Source organism: Macrotis lagotis, chromosome 2, assembly GCF_037893015.1.
Source record: "Macrotis lagotis isolate mMagLag1 chromosome 2, bilby.v1.9.chrom.fasta, whole genome shotgun sequence".
Taxonomy (NCBI): domain Eukaryota; kingdom Metazoa; phylum Chordata; class Mammalia; order Peramelemorphia; family Peramelidae; genus Macrotis; species Macrotis lagotis.
Genome location: NC_133659.1, coordinates 219,907,098 through 219,934,352, shown reverse-complemented (window position 1 = coordinate 219,934,352; position 27,255 = coordinate 219,907,098). Strand labels below are relative to the sequence as shown.

At 34.2% G+C, this 27,255-nt stretch overlaps 1 protein-coding gene across 12 annotated transcripts in view; it reads right to left on the bottom strand.

Annotated features, from left to right (window-relative positions):
• CCDC57 (coiled-coil domain containing 57) overlaps nt 1-27,255 on the bottom strand; it is a 290,352-nt gene that overhangs the window by 242,761 nt on the left and 20,336 nt on the right. The gene's annotated exons all lie outside the window — the stretch shown is intronic.

The following is a 27,255-nucleotide window of genomic DNA, read 5'->3' as shown; positions in this document are numbered from 1 at the left end:
AATATTCCTAGGGGTTGTTTTTTTGGGATCTCTTTCTTGGGGGGATCGGTGGATTCTCTCCATTTCTATTTTACCCTCTGCTTCTAGAATGTCAGGGCAATTTTCCTGTAGTAATTCTTTGAAAATGATGTCAAGGCTCTTTTCCTAATCATGACTTTCAGGTATTCCAATAATTTTTAAATTATCTTTCCTAAGTCTATTTTCCATATCAGTTGTTTTTTCAATGAGATATTTCACATTTTCTTCTAATTTTTCATTTTTTTTTTTTGGTTTTGAAGTATTGATTCCTGATTTCTGGTAGATTCATCAATCTCCCTGAATTCTATTCTTTGTCTGAAGGATTTGTTCTCCTCAGAGAGTTTTCTTATCTCTTTTTCCATCTGGCCAATTTTACTTTTTAAAGCATTCTTCTCCTCAATAACTTTTTGAACTGTTTTATCCATTTGACCTAAGCTGTTTTTTAGCATGCTATTTTCTTCAGCATTTTTTTGGATTTCCTTGACTAAGCTGCTGACTTCATCTTCATGTTTTTCCTGCATCTCTCTCCTTTCTTTTCCCAGTTTTTCTTCCAACTCCCTCATTTGATTTTCAAAATCTTTTTTGAGCTCTGTCATAGCCTGAGTCCAATTTCTGTTTTTCTTGGAGTCTTTAGATGCAGGAGCTTGTGCTTCCTCATCTTCAGACTGAGTATTTTGATCCTTCTTGGGCTCATTTGCAAAATATTTCTCAATGGTCTTCCTCTTGTTTCTTTGTTCATTTTCCCAGCCTAAGCCTGTTTTTCCTGAGCTTTTGGGACACTCCCACAAGGGTCTCAGTGTGTGAGGCTCTGTCCTCCCTCCTGGTCCGTGAATGACCATAAGCACCCCACCTCTGCCATGGGGCTGAGGTGGGGGGGGCCCTGCTGTTCTATGGGGGGGCCTAGACTGTGATTAAGATCTGAATGTGGTCAGAGCCCCAAAGTCCTGTTCCAGAGGCAGAGGACAGAGCTCTGCAGTCTCTCTTCACTCCCCTCCCTCAGCTCCATGGGCTCATGCCCTGGCTCCTGCTTACCGGCTCAGCCTGCTTCTGTTTCCAGATCTGGGCTGCAGAAAGACCATGTGTGCCCTGAGGGCTGGGCTCCACGTGCTTGCTCTGGCAGAGGTCCCCTGCTGTTCCCCCACTTTGTGCCCAGTGCTACCCGGGGTGCAGCTCAGGACACTCCCCCTCCCAGTAACCTGGGGCTGCCTCTGGGAAGCTGAAGTTCTTTGGCTCTGGCGGGCCACCCCTCTGGCAGCCGCCCCTCCAACCCTGGGGAGCAGAGCCTTTCTGCTCTTTTCCAGGTTACCTTGAGTAGAAGAACTGCCTCACTGGGTCCCTTTGTGGGTTCTATCTCTTGAAAGTTTAGTTAGAGTCCTTAGCTTATGAGTTTTATCAGAGAACTCCTAAGATTTGATACCTTCTTGTCACCATCTTGGCTCTGCCCCTGCTCATGATTTCTTATACACCAATAGTGATTTCATCACATACATATACCACAATTTATTCAGTCAATCCCCAATAGATGAGCATCCCCTCAGTTTCCAGTTCTTTGCCACAACAAATAGAGCTGCTATGAATATTTTTGAACATGTGGTATTTTTACCTCTTTTCATGATCTCTTTAGGATACAAACCTAGCAGTGGTGCTGTTGGATCAAAAGGCATGCACAGTTTTATTACCTTATGGGCATAATTCCAAATTGCTCGCCAAAAAGGTTGGATCAGTCCATAGCTCTATCAACAATGTATTAGTGTCCCAGATTTTCCACATCCCTTCCAACACTGATCATTATCCTTTCTGGTCATATTGGCCCATCTGAGAGGTATGAGGTCGTACCTCAAAGATACTTTAATTTGCATTTGTATAATCAATAATGATTTAGGACAGTTTTTCATATGACTATAGATAGCCTTGATTTCTCATCTAAGAATTGCCTTTGCATATCCTGTGACCATTTGTCAATTGGGGAATGGCTTATTTTGTTTTTACAAATTTGACTCAGTTATCTATATATTATAGAAATGAGTCATCTGTCAGAAATACATTGTTGTAAAAACTTGGTTTTCATTTTGCTTTCTTGCTCTTCTTTTCCTTTGGAATGTATTTTGCTGCTGCCCCTGAATAATAATATGAATCTCAGGCCTTAGTTCTTCAGACACTTTGCCTACTAGATCTGATCCCTCAAATCTATCCATCTCATCCACTTCATATTCACAAGGGATGTTATTTAAGTCATACATATATGGTCTGTGGGTTTTCTCTACTTTATTCATTTTAAGTCTGAATCATGCAACAAGAAGTTCATGATCTAAACCACAGTCTTTGGATATGTCTCATCTTCTCTACTCCCTCAGTTTCCTTTCACCTCTAATTGGAGGACTAGAGAACCAAACTCCTCCCAAAGCTTTCATTTGAGGAGGGCTAGGAACTGGACTTTCTGGCTAACTCTATTTTCCATCAGCAATTCTACTTGGTTTGATCTCCATTATATGACTGCCAGAGCCAAATACTCCTTGATCTCACATCCTACCCCCTCCACCTCCCTTCTTTTCATCTTCATTTTGATTATTGTTTTCCCCCATTAGAATGTAAGCTCCTTGAGGGCAAGGAATCTTTCTTTTTCTTCTTTGTATCCCTAGCACTTAGCATAGTTCCCAGTTCATTTTAGATACTTCAAAATGTTTACTGAAGAGGCAGATAGGTGGCACAATGGATAGAGCACCTGCCCTGGAGTCAGGAGTACCTGAATTCAAATCCGGCCTTGGACACTTAGTAATTGCCTAGCTGTGTGGTCTTGGGCAGGCCACTTAACCCCATTGACTTGCAAAAAAACCAAAAAACCAAAAAAAAGAAACAAACAAAACTTAAAAAAATGTTTACTGAATAGAAGTGAATCATTGAGTTGAGGCCTGGCAAATAAACAACAATAGGACAAAGGGGCAAAGGATTCAAGAATGAGGGATCTTATACAGTTGAAATGGTTAACAATAGGGTCAAGAGAGGAAAAATAGGCAAAGGCTTCAATGACTGATAGCAAGGATTGATGAAGTAAAAGATGAGAGACTGAGATTATGGCTAGACAAAGAATAAATTTAGAAACACTTAGAAGAAGAGTTAGCTTATCAATAAACAGGAAGAAAATTATCCTAAGTTCTATTATAGCTGTTGTGTATGTGTCCTGTTCTCACTCCCATACCCCTAAAAGATTAAAACTTTTAATATTAATTTAATATTAATAGTCCCTTTGTCACTTAGCAAAATGACAAACTAAGGGTTTAATAAATGTAGGATATTTAGAAATTTTTTTCAAAGACTTTTTTTTTTTTACTAAGACTTCTTACTAAAGGAACAAACTGAGCAAAGTGAAGATTACTTGGGTAATTGTATGAAATAGGATACAAAGTAGCAACACTTTTTTAAAAAGTTTTTTGCAAGGCTGTGAGGCTAAGTGACTTCCCCAAGGTCACACAGCTATGTAATTATTAAGTGTCTGAGGTCACATTTGAATTCAGGTCCTCCTGACCCCAGGGCCGATGCTTTCTTCACTGCATCACCTAGCTGCCCCCAGAGTTCTAAGTCTATTGAAGTTATTCATTTTTATAATGATATTGTTATAAATTGTTCTGTTTCTACTTCAGTTCATACAAGTTTTCTCAGGGTTCTCTGAAACTAATTCATCATTTCTTATGACACAACAGTTTTTTATTATATTCATATACTCACATTTGTTCAACTATTATCCCTAATTGATAGGCATCCCATTTGATCCCAGCTCTTTGCCAACACAGAAAAGAGTTGCCATAAATATTTTTATGCCTATAAATCCAGTTTTTCTTTCTTTGATTTCTTTGGATGTATAAAACTAATGGTAAAAATGAATGAAAAGGTATGCACAGTTTGGTAACTTTCTTGGCTTAGTTTCAGTTTGCTATCCAGACTAAGTGAACCATTACACAGCTTCAACAAAAGTCTTCACTAGTATACCTATTTTCCAATAAGCCTTCCAACATTTGTCATTGTCTTTCCTCTTTTGTAATATTTGATGGTTTGACAGATGCCATGTTGAACATTTCTTTAATTATTTAATGATTTGGAGCATTTTTCATATGATTATTGACTTAGATTTACTCCTTTGGACATTTACCTATTGAGGATTTGACTCAAGTCTTTAAAATTTAAATTCGTCCTCACTTCATATCCTGCAGACAGGAAAAGATGATAAATGATGGGAATAGTCAATATTAAAGAAATTGTGGAAAGATGCATTGCTGCTGGGACTGTGAAATGGCATAACCACTTTGAAAAGTAATTTGGAATTAATGCAAAAAAGATGACTAAAATGTCTATACCCAGTGATTCTACTATTAGCCTCAAAATCTAAGGAGGTTACTGATAAGAAAACATTCCCATATACACCAAAATATTTATAGTAGCACTTTTTGATACAGCAAATAGTTAGAAATCAAGCAGATGCCCATCAATCGACAAATGGTTAAATAAGTTGTGGTTCATATATCTAATGGAATATCAGGGTGCTATAAGAAACAACAAACATGATGAATAGTGGGAAATATGGAAAGATCAAGATGAATTAGTGCAAAATGAAGTAAGAGAAGTCAAGAAAACAATACATTTTATCATTATAAGGATATTCTTTATCATGTTAATTCTCATAATTTCTAGTATAGTTCACATAAATAATGTATTTCACCAAAACTTATCTTTCCCTGTTGATATAATCATATTACTTTTCCAGTTTTTGTTATCACTATGTTCTATCATGTTTATTCTTTTTAATATGAGGTTGAACCAATCATGAATTCCTGATATGAATTTTTTTTGGCAAGGCAATGGTGTAAGTGACTTGCCCAAGGTCACACAGCTAGGTAATTATTAATGTCTGAGGTCAAATTTGAACTATCATCTGCACTACCTAGCTGCCCCTCCTGATATAAATTCAAACTGAACATTGAGTGTTCATTTTAAAAATATGTTGCTGAAGTATTTCTGCACAAAGAAAATAAATGTAGTTAGAATCAAAGGGGAGATTTCCTATTAAGATGGTGGGAGAAAAAAGGTCACAGAGGAGTACACTTGTACTACAGAAGATATCTAAAAAGTGTTAACCTTTAATAAAATGGTAAAAAAATCCAAAGAAAAACAACACTAAATTCCTGCAGTTAGTCTGGGATAAACCAGAAACATAGTCAGATGGCATGAAGGCATTAAAGGGGGTCTCATAAGGGAAGTGAACATGAGCTCAGACAGCCATGGGCTGGTTTGATTACGATGATAATCTTTATTAAATGTCAATAAATTCCAAACAGATACTTTCAATAGATATAAACAGTGTCATCATAGTCAAATTAAAAGAGTAAGAAAGACCTTTTTTTCCCTTTTTCAACAAGGGATATAAAGTAGTTTGATGATATGGATAGAAAACCAAGCCAGGCAAAGCTAGGTGTGAACTGGGGAAGTCTTTAGCCTCTAAACCAAAGGTATCAAGCTTTATACTGAGGAGCCACTTCCTGGGTGGAGCCAAGATGGTGTAGAGAAGCTAAGAAGTTCCTGGAGCTTTTCCCAGTCTCCCTCTGAAATAACTTTGATTGAACCCTCTAAACAACCCTAAAGAGAAAGAACTCATAAAAACACAGAGTGCATCAACTTTTCAGCTCAATATATCCTGGAGGGACTTCAGGAAAGGTCTAGCTCATATGGGTAAAAGGGTTATACAGCCTAGTATAAGCATGTGAACTGGGAACTGTGCCTCTTAGCCACAATGCAGTTTAATAACCAAAGCACCTGGGTCCCAGTTCAGCTGGCCAGCAGTAAGGGACCCAGGCCCAGCAGAAAGCAGACTGTGAGCCCTGGAACCTCAGTGTAACAGGGAGTATTGGAGCAATCCTCAAGCCTCTGAGATCCAGAGCAGAAAGCCAGGGATCAGAATCCTTGGTCACCAGCACAAAAAGGTTGGAACTATACTCTCTGTGCCCCAGGAGCAGAGCTCAACTTTTAAAATAAAAAAAAAAAAAGAATTCTAACCACAGAAAGTTACCATGTGACAAAGAAAATTATCAAAATGCCTACAGGAAAGCAGAGACAAAATGTCTACAATGTGAAGTTTCAAAAGAAGATTAGAAATTGATCTCAAATCCAAAAAAGTCCTCTTGGAAGAGCTCAAAAAGGATTTGAAAAATCAAACAAGATTGGCAGAAGAAAAACTGGCAAAAGAAATGAGAGTCATGTAGCAGAATTATGAAAAAAAAGTACAAAAACAGCCTGAAGAAAATAATACCTTTAGAAGTAGAATTGGCCAAATGGGAAAAGAAATACAAAAAAGCTAACTGAAGAAACTAAACTACTAAAAATTAAAATTGGGTAAATGAAAACTAATGATCTATGAGATATCAATAAACCATCAAGCAAAACAAAAAGACTGGAAAAATAGAAGAAAATGTAAAGAAAAAGAACTAACCATGAAAATAGATACAGGAGAGATAATTTAGGCAATTTTGGTCTAACTGAAAGCTATGATCAAAAAAAGAGCCTAGATGACATCAGGAAATTATCAAGGAAAACTGCCCTAATAACCTACAACAAGAAAATAAAATAATTCTTGAAAGAATCAACCAATTACTCCTGAAAAAGTTCCCAAAATTAAAACTCAAAAATAGTGTAGCCAAATTTCAGAATTATCAGTTAAAGGAGAAAATACTGCAAGAAGTAATAAAGAAACAATTTAAATACCAGGTCAAGGATTATGTAGGACTTAGTAGCTTCAACATTAATGGATAAAAGGGCCTGGAATATGATATTCTGAAAGGCAAAGAAATTTTGATTACAACCAACAGTCAACTACCTTGCAAAATTTAACAATCTTTCGGGGCAAGGAGGGAATGGGCATTTAACAAAATAGTGGACTTTCAAATTCACCTGATAAAAAGTTCAGAACTGAACAGAAGATCCAACCTTCAAATACAAGATTGGAGATACATAAAAAGGTAAATGGAAAGAAAATAAATGTCAATAAAACTAAAGTCTATATTCTTACATAGGAAGATAATACTTGTAAAGATTGAGAATTGTATTTCTATTAACACAGTTGAAAGGAGCATCCTTAGACAGAGGGGTGGACATATCTTAAGATGTGATGATACTTGTAACTCTGAAGAATTGTATTTCTATTGGGACAATTGAAAGGAGGATACTTAGAGGGCTTAAGTATAAGACAGGTATAATACAATTAAGACATTAAAAAAGGATTATACTGGGAGAAGAAGGGAGAGGCAAAAGAAGGTAAATCCCATCACATGAAAAGGCAGAAAGGATCTATTATAGTAGAGGAAAAGAAGGGATGGTGTGTTCTCATTCTCAACAGATTGATTCAATGAGGAAATAATATATATATAATCGCAATTGAGTTGAGTAATTTATTCTACCTACAGAGAAGTAGGAGGGGGAAGAGAAAAGAAAGGGTAAGGGGTTTGATAGAAAGGAGAACAGAGTGAAAGAGATGGTGATCAAAAAACACAATACTGGTGAGAAAGGATAGGGTAAAAAGAGAGTAAAAAGTATAAATAGGGAAAACTAGCAATCTTAACTGTGAATGTGATCATGATGCAATAGAAATTACATGTAACAAAGGGTCATGGAAAGATAAACTAAAAATTAATGGAAATTAAATAATCTAATCCTAAAGAATGAGTGAGTCAAGCAACAAATTATAGAAACAATCAACAATTTCTCTTTCAAGAGAATGACAATAATGAGACAATATATCAAAACTTATGGGATGAAGCCAAAGCACTTCTTAGGGGAAATTTTATATCTCTAAATGCATACATAAATAAATTAGAGAAAGAAGAGATCAGTGAATTGAGCATGCAACAAAAACACTAGGAAAAGAACAAATTAAAAATTCTCAATTAAATACCAAATTAGAAATTTAAAAATCAAAGGAGGGGTGGCTAGGTGGCGCAGTGGATAAAGCACCGGCCTTGGAGTCAGGAGTACCTGGGTTCAAATCCGGTCTCAGACACTTAATAATTACCTAGCTGTGTGGCCTTGGGCAAGCCACTTTACCCCATTTGCCTTGCAAAAACCTAAAAAAAAAATTAAAAAAAATCAAAGGAAATCAAAAGAAAATTGAAAGTACGAAAATTACTGAATTAGTAAATAAAACCAAGAGCTGGATTTTAACGAAAAAACAATCAAAATAGATAAATTTGGGGGAAATTTGATTTAAAGAAGGAAGAAAACCAAATTACCAGTATCATAAATGAAAAGGGTGAATTTACTACCAATGAAGAGGAAATTAAAACAACAATTCTGAGCTATTTTGCCCATCCAAAGGCCAATAAATCTGAGTGAAATGGAAAATGTTTACAACAATAGAAACTGTCCAAATTAGCATCAGAATTAAAATACTTAAAATAACCCATCTCAGAAAAAGATTGAAAAAACCATCAACAAACTCCCTATGAAAAAATCTCCAGGGTCAGATGCATTTATAAATGAATTCTACCAAACATTTAAAGAACAATTAATTCTAAAATTATATTAACTATTCAGAAAATTAGGCAAAGAAGGACAGCACAAATATGGTGCTGATACCTAAATCAGAGAAGTCAAAACCAAGAAAAAAAATTATAGACCAATTTCTTTAGTGACTACTGAAGCAAAAATTTTAAAGGAAATGTTTACAAAGAGATTATAGCAAGTTATCACAGGGATAATACACTTTGACCAGGTGGAATTTATACCATGAATGCAGGGTTGGTTCAATATTAGGGAAAACTATCAGCAAAATTGACCATATCAATAACAAACATAAAAATCAAATGATTATCTCAAGAGATGCTTAAGAAGCTTTTGACAAAATGCAGTATTCATTCCTATTAAAAACACTAAAGAGCACAAGAATAAATAGAATTTTTCTTAAAGTGATAAGCCATATCTATCTCAGTAAACATCATATGCAATGAGGATAAGCTAGATAAGATTTTCCCATTAAGATTAAGGGTGAAACAAGGATGCTTGTTATTGTACTAGAAAGGTTAATTTTAGCAATAAGAGAAGAAAAAGAAATTAAAGCAATTAGAATAGGCAATATGAAAACAAAACTATCACTCTTTGCAGATCATCCGATGGATTCTTAGAGAATCCTAAAGAATCCACTAAAAAGCTACTTGAAACAATTCAGCAAAATTCTAAGATTAAAAAAAACCACGTGAATCATTAGCATTTCTAAACATTATCAATAAAGCCTAGCAGCAAGAGATTTTTAAGATAAATTCCATTCAAAATAACTGTAGGCTACCTGCCAAGACAATCATACTATATGAATATAATTATAAAACAATTTTCACACAAATAAAGTCAGAGCTAAACAACTGGGAAAAGATTGGTTACTCATGGGTAGGCCAAGCTAATATAACAAAAATGATGTTATTTAAATCACTCTTCTTATTTAGTATTATAGCAATCAAACCAACCAAAAATTGTTGAGCTAGAAAAAGTAATGACAAATGCCAAAATTCATCTGAAAGAAAAAATCAGTATCAAGGGAATTATGAAAAAAAATTTAGGGGAAGGTGACCCAGCTGTACTAGATGTAAGACTATATACATAAAGCGGCAATTAGCAAAACTATTTGATATTTGCAAAGAAAAAAAGGGCAATGGAATAGATTAGGTTAACAAAATGCAGTAGTAAATAAAAACTAATCTATTGCCTGATAAAGACTCTAGCTTTGTCACTTTTTGACAAAAACTGGAAAATAGCATGGCACAAACTAGGCATGGATCAACATCTGAAACCCAATACAAAGATAAGGTCAAACTGGGTTCAAAATGAAGAATAAATAATTATTTACCTGTCAAATTTATGGAGAGGAGAATTTATGACCAAATAAGAGATAAATAACATTATAAAAATGCAAAATGGATAATTTTGATTACTTAAATTGAAAAGTTTCTGCACAAATAAAACCAATACAATGAAGATTTGAAGGAATACAGAAAGATGGAAACAATTTACATGGCCAGTGTTTCTAATAAAGGCCTCATTTCCAAAATATATAGAGAACTGAGTCAAATTCATAAGAATAATGTCATTCCTCAATTGATAAATGGTCAAAGAATATAAATAGGCAGTTTTCAGATGAAGAAATTAAAGATATCTTTAGTCATATAAAAAATACTCTAAGTCACTACTAAATAAAGAAATACAAATTAAAACAACTCCGTGGGTACTACTTCATTCTTTCATATGTACTAATTGTGACAGAAAGAAGAAATGATCAATTTTGGAGAGATCTGGGAGGGGAACCAATACATTATTGGTGGAGTTGCGAAGAGATCCAATCATTCTGGAGAGCAATTTGGAACAATGCCCACAATAAAATTATGTATATCCTTTGATACAGCAATACCACTACCAGGTCTGTATGCCAAGGAGATCAAAAAAGGCGGGGAAGTGTACAAAAATATTCACAGCAACTCTTTCTGTATTGGCAAAGAATTGGAAACTGAGGGTATGCCCATCAATTGGGGAATGGCTAAACAAGCTATGGTATATTAATATAATAGAATATTATTGCCCTTTAAGAAATGATGAGTGGCAGATTTCAGGAAAATCCTGGAAAGATTTACGTGAACCGATGCTGAATGAAATGAGCAGATCCAGGAGAACACTGTACACCTTAACAGTAACATTGTGCAATGATCAATTAGAATAGACTCAGTTCCTCTCAGCAATACAGAAATCAAAGAAAATTCTAAAAGACCTGTGATGGAAAATGCCATCTATATCCAGAGAAATAACCATGGAACCTGAATGCACATCAAAACATACTATTTTCATCTTCTTAAACTGGGGGGGGGGGGGGGGGAAGATAGGTGTCACAGTGGATAGAGCACCAGCCCTTAAGTCAGGGAGACCTGAATTCAAAATCTGGCCTTGCAAGAATCTTGGGATAGTGTTCCCTTTACCCCAGGGGCAGAGTTCAATTTTAAGTCACTAAAAAGGTAAGAAAATTAGAAAGAAAAAACAAAACTCTGATCACAGAAAAGTACTATGGTGACAGAGAAGATCAAGACACAAACTTAGAAGAAGAAAACAATGTCAAATGTCCCTACATATGAGGGTAGCTAGGTGGTGCAGTAGATACAACATCAGCCCTGAAGTCAGGAGGACCTAAGTTCAAATCTGGACACAGACACTTGATACTTATTAGTTGTGTGACTTTGGACAAGTCACTTAACCCCATTGCCTCACAAGATCAAAAACAAACAAAATCTACATGTGAAGCCTCTAAGATAAATATAAATTGATCTCAGGCCTAAAAAGAACTTCCAAAAGAGCTCAAAGAGGATTTTAAAAATCAAATAGGAGAGGTAGAAGAAAAAACTGGGGGAAAAATGAAAGTTATGCAAGAGACTTATGAAAAGAGTCAATAGCTTATTAAAGTAAGCATAAAAAATGGAAAAAGTTATACAAAAATTCACTGAAGAAAAACAGTTCCTTAAAAAGCACAATTGGCTTAACAGAAAGTTTGCACAAAAGCTCACTGAAGAAATAATTCCTGAAAAATCAGATTGGCAAATGGAAGCTAATGACTGCATGTGATATCAAGAATTAATAAAACATAATCAAAATCATAAAGAAAATCAATGGCAATGTATACTATCTAATCAAAAAACAAACTGACTTGGAAAATAGATCTAGGAGAAGTAATTTAAGAATTATTGGACTACCTGAAAAGCATGACCAAAAAAGAGCCTGGGGCAACATCTTTCAAGAAATTATCAAGGAAAACAATCATCCTGAATTCTCTAGAAACAGATGGCAAAATATTAATTGAAAGAACCCAACTGTTCACCTCCTGAAAGAGATCCCAAAGTAAAAATTTGAAATATTCAAATTCTAGAATTCTCAGGTCAAGGAGAAAATACTGAAAAGAGCTAGAAAGAAGCAATTCAAATATTGTGGAACCACAATCAAGATTATACAGGATTTAATAATTTCTACATTAAAGAACTGGATGACTTGGAACATGATACTCTAGAAGATAAAAAAATTTGGATTAAAACAAGGAATCATCTACCCAGAAAAACTAAGCATAATCCTTCAGAGGGTAAAAGGAACATTCATTGAAATGGAGACTTTCAAACATTACTGATGAAAAGACCAAAGCTAAATAGAAAAATTAAGCTTTCAAAGAGAAACAGAAACAAGAGGAATGAGAAAATACAAGTTATTCAATAAGAAATTGTTTACATCCTTACACAGGAAGATGATACTTGTAATTTTTTTAAGAATTTTTTTTCATTACATGCAAAGGTAGTTTTCAACATGCATCCATTTGCAAGCTTATGAGTTCCACATTTTTCTCCCACTCTCCTCCCCATGGCAGCAGATAATCTGGTATGTGTTGTACCTGTAAATCAACATCTAGCATATTTCTTTATTAGTTATGTTTTAACAAAGGAATTATAATTAAGGTGGAAATGTGAGAAATAAAAAAACAAAATAAATTTTAAAAAGTGAATATAAGTTTCAGTTTTATGAACATAAGTTTACAAAAAGTAAACATAATTTCACAAAAATGTGAACAAAAAGTCTGCATTCAGAATTCATAGTTTTGTTTTGGTGTTTTGGGTTTTTTTAGGATGTGGATGTCATTTTCCATAACAGGTCTCTCTCAGGACTGTCTTTGATCACTGAACTGCTGAAAGGAGCTGTATTCATCATAGTTGATCCATCTCACATGGTGTTGATAAAGGGTGTAGTATTTTCCTGATTCAGTTCACTTCTCTCAGCATCAGTTCATGCAAGTCTTTTCATGCTTTTTAAAAGTCCAGCTGCTCCTGATTTCTCACAGAAAAATAGTACTCCTTAACATATAAATATTTTTGTACATGTGAGTCTTTACCCTTATTTATGATTTCTTTGGTATATAGACCTGGTAGTGGTATTGCTAGATTAAAGGGTATGGCATAGTTTTATTGCCCTTTGGACCTAGTTCCAAATTGCTTTTCAGAATGGTTAGACCAGTTCATAACTGCACCAACAAAGCATTATTGTCCCAGTATTTGTAATGTTAAAGAATTGCATCACTATTTGGGTAGTTTTCTTAAGTATATATAGACATCATGGGAATAAGTTGACTTTGATGCAATGATGTTAAAAAAAATTTAAGGAGGGAGAAAAAAAGGATTGAATTGAGAAAAGTAGAATGAGGTAAAATATGCCAAATGAAAAATACAAAAGATCTATTACAGTAGAAGGAAAGAAAAGAACCCCTTAAAACCTTATTTTCTTTTTTATTAATATTTTGTTTTCCAATTATATACAATAATAGTTTTTTGTAAAGTTTTTTGGTAAGATTTTGAATTTTAAAATTTTCCCCCAACCTCCCTTCCCTCCCCCTATCACCCACTGAAAGCAGTCTGATATTCTTTACATTGTTTCCATGCTATACACTGATTGGAACTGAATGTGTTGAGAGAGAAATCTTATCCTTGAGGAGAAAATAAAATATTAGAGATAGTAAAATTATGTATTACATAAAAAAACTTTTTTAAAAAAATTGAAGGTAATAGACTTTAGTCTTTGTTTAAACTCCCCAGTTCTTTCTCTGGATATAGATGGTATTCTCTGTTGCAGGTACTCTAAAATTATCCCTGATAATTGCATTGATCGAATAAGCAAGTCCATTAAGGTTGATAATCACCCCCATGTTGCTGTCAGGGTGTACAATATTCTTCTGGTTCTGCTCATCTCACTCAACATCAGTTCACGCAAGTCTTTCCAAGGCTTCTCTGAATTTCCATCCCTCTTGGTTTCTAATAGAACAATAGTGTTCCATAACATATTTATACTACAATTTGCTCAGCCATTCCCCAAATGATGGACATTCACTCAATTTCCAATTCTTTGCTACCACAAATGGGACTGCTATGAATATTTTTGTACAAGTGATGTTTTTACCCATTTTCATGACCTCTTCTGGGTATAGACCTGCTGGATCAAAGGGTATGCACATTATTATTATTACCCTTGGGCATAATTTCAGATTTCTCTGGAGAAAGGTTGAATGAGTTCACAGCTCCACCAACATGTATTAGTGACTCAGATTTCCCACATCCCTTCTAACATTCAAAATTGTTCATACTGGCCAATATGATAGGTGTGAGATGATACCCCAGAGCTGCTTTAATTTGCATTTCTCTAATCAGTAATGATTTAGAGAAATTTTTCATATGAGTATGGATAGCTTTGATTCCCTCATCTGTAAAATGACTTTGCATATTCTCTCTCTATATATATACTTTATTTTTGTTTTTGCAAGGCAGTGGAATTAAATGATTTGCCCAAGGTCACACAACTAGGTAATCCTGCCTGAGACAGGACTTATACTCAGGTACTCCAAGGCCAGCGCTCTATCTACTGCACCACTTAGCTTCCCCCCTATATAATTTAGAAATGAGAATTGTGTCAGAAATACTAGCTGTAAAAATTGTTTCCCAATTTACATTTCTTTTGATCTTGGTTACAGTGGTTTTATTTGTGAAAGCTTTTTAATTTAATATAATCAAAGTTATCCAATTTTTAGTTTTTAATGATGTTCTCCATCTCTTCCTTGGTCAAAAACTGCTTTCCTTTCCATAGATCTGATAGGGAAACTGTTCTTTGATCTCCTGGTTTGCTTATAATGTTGTCTTTTATGTCTAAATCCTGTACCTATTTTGATCTTATCTTGGTATAGGGTGTGAGATGTTGGTCTAATCCAAGTTCCTATCATACAAACTGTTTTTATCAAAGAGAGAGTCCATATCCCAGAAGCTGGACTCTGGGTTTATCAAACAGCAGATTACTGTAATCATTTCATGCTGTCTCTTTACACCTAATCTATTCCATTGATCCACCACTCTATGGCTTTGCCAATACCAGACAGTTTTAATGACTGATGTTTTATAAGTTTAGATCATGTAAAGCTAAACAGACTTCTTTTGCTCTTTTTTTTTTCATTAAATCCCTGAATATTCTTGACTTTCTGTTTCTCTGTATGAATTTAGTTATAATTTTTTCTAGCTCATTAATATAATTTTTTGGAAGTTTGATTGGCAAGGCACTAAATAAGTAATTTACTTTGGGTAGAATTGTTATTTTTTATCACATTAGCTCAGCCTATTCATAAGCAGTTGATATTTACCCAGTGATTTAAATCTGATTTTATTTGTGTGAAAAATGTTTTATAGTTTTTCATAAAGTCTTCCTTGGCAGGTAATTGATGGTTTCAGGTAGATACTGCTTATCATTCTAAGGAACAATCCATTTATTCCCATGCTCCCTAGTGTTTTTTAGTAGTAATGGGTGTTGTATTTTGTCAAAGGCTTTTTCAGCATCTATTGAGATAATCATATGATTTCTGATAGTTTAATTAACTTTATCAATATATCTAACAGTTCTCCTAATATTGAACCAACCCTGCATTCCTGGGATAAAACCTAATCCTGCTTGGTCATAGTGTATTATCCTAGTGATAACTTGCTGTAATCACTTTGCTAAGATTTTATTGGAAGATTTTTGCATCCATATTCATTAGGGAAATTGGTCTATAATTTTCTTTCTCCATTTTAACTCTTTCTGGTTTAGGTTATTCAGCATCATAATGGTGTCATAGAAGAAGTTAGGCAGAGTTCTGTTTTCACCTATTTTTCCAAAGAATTTATATAGAATTGGAATCAATTGATCCTTAAATGCTTGATAGAATTCATATGAATCCATCTGGCCCTGCAGATTTCTTTTTCTGAGATAGGGTTATTTAGGTATTTATGTACTTAATTTATTCTTCATTTAACCTGGTCAACTTATATTTTTATAAATATTAATCCATTTCACTTAGATTATCAAATTTATTAGCATATAGTTGGGCAAAATAAGTCTGAATTATTTTAATTTCCTCTTCATTGGTGGTGAGTTCACCTTTTCATTTATGAAACTAGTAATTTGGTTTTCTTCTTTCTATTTTTGATCACATTAACCAAAGGTTTATCAATTTTATTGGGTTTTTTCATAAAACCAACTCTTGGTTTTATTTATTAGTTCAATAGTTTTCATGCTTTTGATTTTATTAATTTCTCCTTTAATTTTTAGAATTTCAAATTTGGTATTTAATTGGGGGGGTTGATTTATTCTTTCTCTAGTTTTTTTTAGGTACATGCTTATTAGTTCATTGGTTTTCTCTTTATTTTATGCATGTAAGCAGTTAAAGATATAAGATATTTCTGAATAACTGCCTTGGCTATATTCCAAAAGTTTTGGTGTGCTGTCTTGTTATTGTCATTATCTAGAATGAAATCATTAATTCTATCTATAATTTGTTGTTTGATCCACTCATTCTTTAAAATGAGGTTATTTAGTTTCCAATTAATTTTAGGTCTATCCCTTCATGGCCCATTATTGCTTATGATTTTTATTGCATTATGATCTGAGAAAGATGTATTCATTATTCTGCCTTTCTGCAGTTGTTTATAAGGTTTTTATGCCCTAGCACATAGATAATTTTTGTGTAAGTGCCATGTACTGCAGGGAAAAAACGTATGTTCCTTTCTATCCCCATTCAATTTTCTCCAAAGGTCTATCAAGTCTAGTTTTCTAACATTTTATTTACCTCCTTTACTTCATTCTTGTTTATGTTATGGTTAGATTTATCTAAATCTGAGAGAGGGAAGTTGAGATCTCCCACCATTACAATTTGGTTGCCTATGTCTTCCTGTAACTCATTCAGTTTTTCTTCTATGAATTTGGATGCTATACCACTTGGTACATACATATTCAGGATTGAAACTGCTTGATTGCTTATAGTACCTTTTAAGAGGATATAATTTCCTTCCTTATCTCTTTTAATGAGATCTACTTTTAGCAGTTGCTTTGTCTGGGATAAGGATTGCTATCCCTGCCTTTTGAACTTCAAATGAAGCAAAATATATTCTGCTCCAACCTTTTACCTTTACTCTATATGTATCTCTCTGGTTTTTAATCCTCTCTGCTATTCGCTTATGTCTTAAGGGAGAGTTCATCCCATTCACATTCAAAATTATAATTATTAACTCTTTATTGCCCTCCATGTCCTCTGTTTTTCCTCTTATTTCACTTTATCCATATTCTCCAGTATTTTACTTATGGATACTACTTCCTTCAGTGTGTTTGACCCCTTATATCCACCCCTTCCCTTATATCTTTCCCCTTTCCCCTTTGCCCCTCTTCCTTCCCTTCCTTCTGTTAGTTCCTCTTCCCCCCCTTTCCCCTTTTAATATTTGAAAGATAGGATAAGTTTCTTAACTGAGTGCGTGTATGTTAATCCTTTTTTGAGTCAAATGTGATGAGAATAAGATTCAGGCAGTTCTCACCTCCTCCCTTCTTCCCCTCTACTGCAATAGGTCCTTTGTACCTCTTCATGTAATGTGATTTATCCCATTCAATCTCCTCCATCCTCCTGTCTCTTTACTGTACCCCCTTGTTAAGGAGATAGTGCTTTTAAATCATTCTATCAGAATCACGGATAAGTCATGAGTGTCCATTATTTCTGGCTAAGTATATTCTCTGCAATAGAGTCACAATCCTCAAGAGTTATGATAATTTTTCTCCCAGGCGGGGATATAGTCAGTTTCATCTTATTGGATAGCAATTTTTTTTCTTTCCCCTTTTTTACCTCTTCATTTGCCTCTTGAGTCTCCTGTTTGAAGTCCAAGTTTTCTATTTAGCTCTGGTCTTTTCATCAGCAAAAGTTGGAAGTCTCCTATTTTGTTAAATATCCATCTTTTCCCCATAAGAAAAGGCTCAGTTTTGAAGGATAGAGAATTCTTGGCTTCAATCCAAACTCTCTTGCTCTTTGGAATATTGTATTCCAGGCCCTTCAATCCCTTAATGTTGATGTTAACCAGGTCCTGTGTAATCCTTACTGTGGCTCCTTGGTATCTAAAATGTTTCTTTCTGGCTACTTGCAGGATTTTCTCTTTTATCTGATAATTCTGGAATTTGGCCACAATATTCCTTGGTGTTTTCATTTGGGGATGCCTTTCAGGAGGGGGCTGATGTATTCTTTCAATAACTATTTTGCCCTCTGGTTCTCAGATATTAGGGCAATTTCCCTTTAAAAGATCCTGCAATATTGATCCAGGCTTTTTTCTCAATATATTCAGGAAGCCCAATGATTCTGAAATTGTTTCTCCTGGATCTGTTCTCTAGGTCAGTAGTTTTGCCAATGAGGTATTTTATGTTTTCTTCTATATTTTTGATTTTTTGGTTTTGTTTAACAGATTCTTACTGTCTCATTTACTAATTAGTTTCCATGGATTCCATTCTTTTTTTTAGAGAAGAATTTTCTTCATATACCTTTTGCAACTTCTTTTCCATTTGCCCAATTGTGGTTTTGAAAGAATTATTTTCTTTTTGCACTTGTCCAGTTGTATTTTCCCAGGATTTATTTTCTTGTTGCAAGGTGTTAATTTTCTCTTGGGTTTCTTTTCCCAGTTTTTCCAATTGGTTTTTTAAACTCCTTCCTGATCTCTTCTAAGAAGTCTCTCTGGACTGGGGACCAGTTCATAATCTCCTCAGAAGTTCTAGATCTCTCTGAGTTAGGTCTTTGGCTTAGAGGTAACTTTCAATGGACCCTCCCACCCACCCTTTCCACTAGCCTTTCTTCATTTTCCTAGGATCTTGTGTTGGGGGAGGGGCTGGTTCACAGATCTTTGGTTTTGAAAACCCTAGAGGCTTTGCTCACTGGGCTTAGTAACTCCAGGTGGACCAGCCAGTAGTGGTACTGGATGCTTTCTCTGGAGGTCTGTGACCTCTCCCTAGGTCTGAGAGGTTGGGGGCGGGGAGCAGCAGGGTCTGAACTATCTTGAACAATGTGTGCTGGACCCTTGGGCTATATAGTTAATCTTATTATTCATTTTGTACTGAGAGAAATCTGCTGTCCACAGCTGAGCCTGGGGCGGGGAGTGGGCTCGTTATGTGTTTGTTCTGGGAAGAGTCCCTTTCTCCCACAAGGATAGGGAGGACACTACACTGGAAAATAAGGGGCTCCCAGCCCTGGTCTTCCAGGCCAGCATTGCTGACCAGACTGATATCTAGCCATTGCACTGGAGCTCTCCTGCCTGCTATGGTGGAGCTCTTCCTCCAACCTTGCTGGAGCTCTCCTGCCTGCTTACAAAGCCAAAATTTCCACAACTCTTCTCAGTTAGACGCAGGTCTCACCCCACCATCCCTGCATTGGCTCTCTGCTCTCTGCTCCTGGCTCACCCATGTTCCCCTGAAACAAACCTTGTTGGTAGTGTTCTTCTGCTTTGCTCTTTCTGGATTTTGTGGATCGGAGTTGTTAAGAGTCTTGATCCATATTAGTTCTGAGGGAAGGCCAGGAGACCTTAGGACAGTGCCTGGCTTCTCTCTACCATCTTGGCTGAAAGTCCCATTAACGTGTCATCACAATGTAAAGAAGAAAACAAAGTAGGACTCCAGTGTGTTGAGTCCATCTTTAAACTTTATTTTATCAGATTTGGTTCAGAGGGAATAATATACTTACTCAATTGAGAATAGAAATCTACCATACTCTACAGGGAAGGAAGGGAAAAGTGGGACAAGACAGGATAGGACAGAATTAAAGAAGTATAAACAGGGGTAAAATAGGATGGAAGAAAATAAACAGCTAGCAATCATAACTATAAATCTGAATGGGATAAAGGAAAAGGAAACAACAGCAGGGTGAATACATCTGAAGCAGAGACATACCGACAGAGTAATGGTAAAAGGCTGAGCAGAATATACTTTAGTTGAAGTAAAGAAAAAGGAGTAGTTATCATGATCTCAAACAAAGCAAAAGCAAAATGTGATCTAATTAAAAGAAATAAAGGAAGCTATACTTTGCTAAAAGGTACCTTAGACAAAGAAGTAATGTCAGTTCTAAAACACATATGCATCAATGGCATCATCCAATTTTTTCAAGAAGTTAAATGAGTTAAATAAGCAGTAAAACTATACTAGTGGGGGACCTCAACTTTCCTCTCTCAGAACTAGATAAATCTAACAACAAAATAAACAAGAAAGACATTAAGTCAGATATAACAGACCTCTGGAGCAAACTTTATATAAGACACCTATATAGAAACTGACTATACTTTAGGGCATAAAAACCCCACAATCAAATGTAAAAATGAAGAAAAATTAAATGGATCCTTTTATTACATGAAATAAAAACTTCATTTTATAAAGACCCAAGTATAGACAGGTTAAAAAATAATTGAAACTAAATAATCTAATCCTAAAGAATGAGAGGATCAAAGAACAAATCATAGAAACAATAATTTCATTAAAGAGAATGACAATAAAGAGACAACATACCAAAATTTATGGGATGCAACCAAGTAATACTTGGGGAGAAAATTTATATCTCTAAACATTTATAACAATAAAACAGAAAGAACCGATCAATATGTTGGGCATGCATGCAACCAAAAAAAATTAGGAAAAAAACAAATTAACAATTTCAAATTAAATACCAAATTGAAAATTTTGAAAATCAAGGGAATTAATAATAATTAAATTAAAAGTATTAAAAATAATTGCACTAATAAATAAAACTAAAATAGAAAAACTACTAGTTAATTTGATTTTTGAAAAAAGGAGAAACTCAAATTACCAGTATCTAAAATGAAAAGGGTGAATTTACCATCAATGATGAGGAAATTAAAGTAATAATTACAAGTTATTTTGCCCAATTATATGCCAATAAATCTGACAATTCAAGATGAATATTTTCAAAAATATAAACTGTTCAGTTTAACAGAAGAAATAGAATACTTAGTCTCATTTTAGAAAAAAGAATTTAAACAAGTCTTCAATGAACTCTCTAAGAAAGAAATCATGGGACAGCTAGGTGGCACAGTGGATAAAGCACCAGCCCTGGAGTCAGGAGGACCTGAGTTCAAATCTAGCCTCAGCCTCTTAATAATTACCTAGCTGTGTGACCCTGGGCAAGTCACTTAACCCTACTGCCTTGCAAAAATAAAAAAGTAATGGCCAGGACCAGATGAATTATTAGCAAATGAATTCTACCAAACATTTAAATAACAATAATAATAATACTAAATAAACTATTCAGGAAAACAGACAAAGAAGGAGTCCTACCAAACTCCTTTTATGGTGCAATTATGGTGTTACCTAAACCAGCAAGAACCCAAACAGAGAAAACAATAAAAAATATTTCCTAATGAATAGTGATGCAAACATTTTAAATAAAATATTACTAAGGAGATTATTATAATATATTATAACAATCATTCAATATTCAAACAGAATTTATATTAGGAATGCAGGTTGGTTTGATAAGAGGAAAACTATCAACATTCATGGCCATATCATAAATAAAACCAAGAGAAATTATATTTTTATTTCAATAGATTCAGAAAAATGCTTTTGACAAAAACATAGTTACCATTTCTATTAAAAACACTAGTAAGCAAGTGACTAAATGGAGCTTTCCTTAAAATAAGTGGTATCTAAAACCATTAGCAAGTGTTATCTGTAATGGGGATAAGTTAGAAGCCTTCTCATTAAGATCAAAGGTGAAACAAAGATAACCATTATCCCCATTATTATTCAATATTGTACTAAAATTTTTAGCTATAGCAGAAAAGAAAAGAAAAAGAAATTCAAGTAATGAGACTGGGCAAATAAGAAACAAAATTATCACTCTTTACAGATGATATGATGGAATACTTAGAGGATCCTAAAACCAAAAAAACTACTTGAAATAATTAATTGCTTTAACAAAATTAGCCAAACCAGTAGCAAAGCAGCTAAACCAGATCTCAATCCGTATTATAAAGCAGTAATCATCAAAACTGTCTGGTATTCCTTAAGAAACATTGATCAATGGAATAGATTAGATATACAAGACCCAGTAGTAAACAACTATTGGATTCTTAAGTGTGATAAACGCAAAGACCCCAGCATTTGGGAGAAGAACTCACTATTTGAAAAAAACTGGGAAAACAAGAAAAATAATATAGAACTAGGAATACACCAAAATCTTATACCATAAACCCAAATAAAGTCAAAATAGGTACATGATTGAGACATAAGAGGTGATACCAAAAGTCAAATAGGAGAGCAAGGAATAGTTTACCTGTCAAATCTATGGAGAAGGGGAAAAATGAATAATTTTGATCATATTAAGTTTAAAATGTTTTACACAGTATTCCAGAAGAGATGACAAATAAGAGGGAAAGGGAAATATATGTATAAGGATATTTGCAGCAGCTCTTTTCTGGTGACAAGGAACTCGAAATTGGGAAGATGCTCATCAGTTATGCTCTTCTTTTATAAGAAATGATGAACAAGATGCTCTCAGTAAAAAGTTTACATAAGCAGATGCAATGGGAAATGTACCAAGTAACAGCAAAGTTATAGGATGATCAGCTGTGAATGACTTACCTTTTCTCAGTAAAGCTGTGACCCCAGAGAACTGAAAGATTTAGGATAAAGAATACTATCCATCCTAAAGACAGAGTTGATAGTGTCTGAATAGATTGTAGTACAATTTTTTTACTTTATTTTTCTTGAGGTTTCTTTTTCTGGAGGTGGGGTGTTTACTTTTACAACATGACTATTATAATAATATTTTTCATGACTACACATTTTTAATCCATGTTAAATAACTTTCTTTCTCAATGAGGGGAATTGGAATAGGAAGAAGGGAGAAAATTTGGAACTCAAAGTCTAAAAGTGAATACTGAAATTTGTTTTTGTATGTAACCAGGGAAAATAGAAAAAAATTAAAATTTAAAATTAAAAAATGTTTTGTACAAACAAAAAACCAATGCAGCCAAGATTAGAAGAAAAGGAGAAAGCTGGGGGAAAAATTTACAGCAGGTATTTTTGATAAAGGTTTCATTTCTCAGAAAACTGAATCAAATTTATGATAATGAGTCATTCCCCTATAGATAAATGGTGAAGGATGAAGAAATCAAAGCTATCTATGAAAAAATGCTCTAAATCATTAACAATTAGAGAAATGCAAATTAAGACAACTCTGAGGTACTATCTTATCTATATAGGATTGACAGAATGTTGACAGAAATTGCAAATAATAAATATTGGAAATGATGTGGGAAAATTGGTATAGTAATGCACTGTTGGTGGAATTGTGAATTATCCAACCATTCTGGACAGCAATGTGGAGCCCACAAAAGGTTAAAACTGTGTATACTCTTTGATCCAGCTATAATACTACTAAGTCTGTATCCCAAAGAGATATTTTTTTAAAAGGGTGGGAGGTAATGTAGAAGGAAGAACTATTTGAATAAAACTATTTAATGCAGTTCTTTTTGTAATGGTTAAGACTCTCCAGAGAAAGAAATAATGGGAGTCTGAATGAGATCTAAACATACTATTTTTCACTTTTTGTGGGGTTTTTTCATGTTTTTTGGAGAGGGGTCTGTATCTTCTTTCACAATATGACTAATATGGTAATAGGTTTTGCATGATTGAGTATGTTTAACCTATATTAAGCTGCCTGCTATCTTAGGGAGTGGGAAGGCAAGGGAGGGAGAAAATTTATAACTCAAATTTTTTTAAAAAGAATATTAAAAATTTGTCTTTTCACATAACTGGGGGAAAAATAAAATTTTATTAAAAAAGAAAGATGTGTTGCAGAGAAGGTATCAATCTGCACTGAAGACAAGGGAAATTTCAGCATTTATGAAATTTTTATGCCAGGGAAATAACAAGTTGAATCCCTATTCAATTGAATTCAATAGGGCTCCCTTTGGATAAGGACTGGGGAAAGAAATGATGATTCAGAAAAAGTGAAGTAAAAGCAAAATCTGTAAATAAAAATTTAAAATGAAAAATGTTGGGGCAGCTAGGTGGCGTAGTGGATAGAGCACTGGTCCTGGACTCAGGAGTACCTGAGTTCAAATCCAGCCTCAGATACTTAATAATTACCTAGATGTGTGGCCTTGGGTAAACCCATTTGCCTTGCAAAATCCTAAAAAAAATGAAAAATGTTATAACTGGAAAGAGTGTTAAAGTCTTTTTTAAAAGAAGGATGTCATATCAGAAGGCAAATAGATCCGAAATCACTATGATGGAAACAACTGAGTATCAATTTTAATTTTCACACATCTAGTTAAACCACTGATGAGAGAGGACTCTATGACTTCCACTAAAATAGAAGAAAACAAAAAAAGGAGAAAAATACTCTTTAAAGCACTTCTCTCAAAGATGTGATTATATCAAAAGAGTGATCACAATATCACATAACTATTTCTTCTTCTTGCTTCATCATTAACAAGAGAAGAAGATACAAAGTAGTCAAGAAAAACACAGTAGAAGTTTTTTATGTGACCCAGAAGGTTAAAAAATCCAACTAAGACTAACCATATCAATACTGACAGATTAAACAGAACATCTGAGATTATAAGAGGGGATTCTAAAATCCCACTTACCATACAATATGCTCATACTATCTAAGTAGCAAGTGAAAGGAAAAGAAGTAAAGGAAGAATAGATTTCCAGGCTCCCCTCTCAAGCTTCTTCTAGGCCAAAATTACCAATATTTAATTTTATTTTTCTCTTTTCTTTTGGTCTAGGCAAATAATTGAATTTTCTAAATTAAGTTTGCATCTGTATTATATAAGTACTGTTGTTGAAGAAAAACATACAGAATACATGTGGATTTTAATAAATGTAAGAATTTAAAATTATGAGTTTGAAAAAGTTACATAATATAACAGGGAAAATAGCCCTCAAATATTTAACCTATTAAAATATTCCTCTTATTATTTCACATTTGTTTCAGTAAATAAACTAACCCAAATAATTTTTCTGAAATAATTATGAAATTATCTGAAAAACATTAAAATGAATCATTACTTTAAACTGTATAGTGTGTAGAGGCAGTATGGTACATGTAGAGGAAAAAGTAACTGGTTAGCTTCAGAAGACTGGCATTGAATTTTATTTTATTGTATTTTATAGATACTGTGTTTTTCTGTTTATTTTTGTTTTTTGTTGTTTGTTTTTTTACAAAATGAAGGACCATAGCAATCCTGAGTGGAGAAACTTTATTGATGTGAATTTTCCAACAGCATGTGATCACATCATGTCTCTGTCACATTTTGGTAATTCTTTCAATATCCAAAACTCATAATTATTATTATTAAATCTGTTGTCAGTGAAATTTTATGTTACTATTATAGTTGTTTTGGGGTACCACAAATAGACACAACAAAGATAATGAACTTAATCAATAAACATTGTATATATTTTGACTGCTCCACCAACTTGCTCTCTCTCCCTGGTAATTCTCCTAGGGTCCACCTATTCCTTAAGAAACAAAAGTACTGAAAAATAGTACATAAATTTAGTTGGTAAAGTAACAATAGATTTTGATAGGATTGATTACAATTTTGAAAAAAAAAGTTCTACTATGGGTAAAAATGCTATCAAACAGTATCATATGCCTCAAAGAAATTTGCTGTGAAAAGAAGAGTCAATTGATGCAACAAACTTCATTGTTGTCTTATTTTAAGAAATTGCCCCAGCCAACCCAACCTTCAGCAACCACCACCCTGATTGGTCAACAGATTGAGGCAAGGCCTTCCTCCAGCAAAAAGATTGCGACTTTCTATAGGCTCAGATGATCATTAACCTTTTTTTTTTTTTTGGTTTAACAATAAAGCACTTTTTAAGGTACTTTATTTCTCCATGTATAAGACACACCCTTTTTCAAAAAATTCGGGGTCTAAAAACTGGGAGCATCTAATGCAGTGGTTGTAGATTTTTTTACTTGCATTTCCTGCTTTTTTATGTTTGTTTTGCATTTGTTACCAGTATATTAGATTTCATTTTGCCTCATTCTGCCCAGAAATGGCTCAAAAAAAGATTTTCATACAATGCTGAGATTCAAGTGAAAAGTGATTCAGTTTGTAAAAGTGAATGGAGAGGCAGCTAGGTGGCGCAGTGGATAGAGCACCAGCCCTGGAGTCGGGAGTACCTGAGTTCAAATTCAGCCTCAGATACTTAATAATTACCTAGCTGTGTGGCCTTGGGCAAGCCACTTAACTCCATTTGCCTTGCAAAAACCTAAAAAAAATGAATGGAAATCATGCTGCTGAAGTCAGTTTGGTCCTCCTCCAACTGAGGAAACAATCTGAGAACAACTTGTATTGAAGAAGAAACCCTACTGAAAATACCTTGGCAGAAGAAAGCCATGAGAGTGAGTCAGCAAAATGTTAGAGAGGGAATTGATAGTATGAATTGAAGAGCAAAGGGCAGTTGGAATTCCTGTGCCCACAAAGATGGTTCAGCATGAAGCAAGAATAATTGCTGATGAAATAGCAGTGACTAATTTCAAAGGAGGACACAATTGGTGCTTCATGAAATGGAATGGACTAATGGAATGGGATGGACTAAGCATTTGTCCATGCACTAGACATGCCCAGGGAGTGCTTGTGGTCAGCCACAGACCAGAACGCAGGCAGGAGAGCAGGCAGAGCCTCTCCTAAGACAGTGATACATCATCAAACACAGATGAGGATGAGCTAATGGATGGGTATTTTGACAATGATGAGCAGTTGTATGAATGTTATGATGAATAAAATTTTCAATAATTTTAATATAAGTTCAATAACTTTATATAATACTTCCTTTTAATTTCAGGTCCCAAAATTAAAGTGTTTCTTACACATGGGGAAATATGGTATGTTCATTTGTTTTCTTCAGAGTAATAGTATCTCACTTAAAATAGACTTTAATATAGTGTAAACATAACTTTTATATGCACTAGGAATCAAAAAATTAGTATGATCTGATTTATTGGGATATTCACTTTATTGTGGTGGTTTGAAAACAAATCCATACCATCTCTGAGTAATACCTGTACTTCCTATTTATTTATATTTAGACACATCAAACATATACAAAAGTTAATGTGGAAATAGAAATGACATGACTGTCATAGTAACTGACTGAATACATGTGGTAAAGGATAGTAAGTAGGCAAATAGCTATAAAAGAATGACATGGAGGCTATAAATTCACGTAACTGAAAGAACATTGGCAATCTTGATATTTATAGTTAAGTTTGTTGGTAAGGAACTTCCCTGGGCATAAATCCTTTATTATTAAATGAAAGAGTTGAATTATAAGATCTCTGTGGTTATTTCT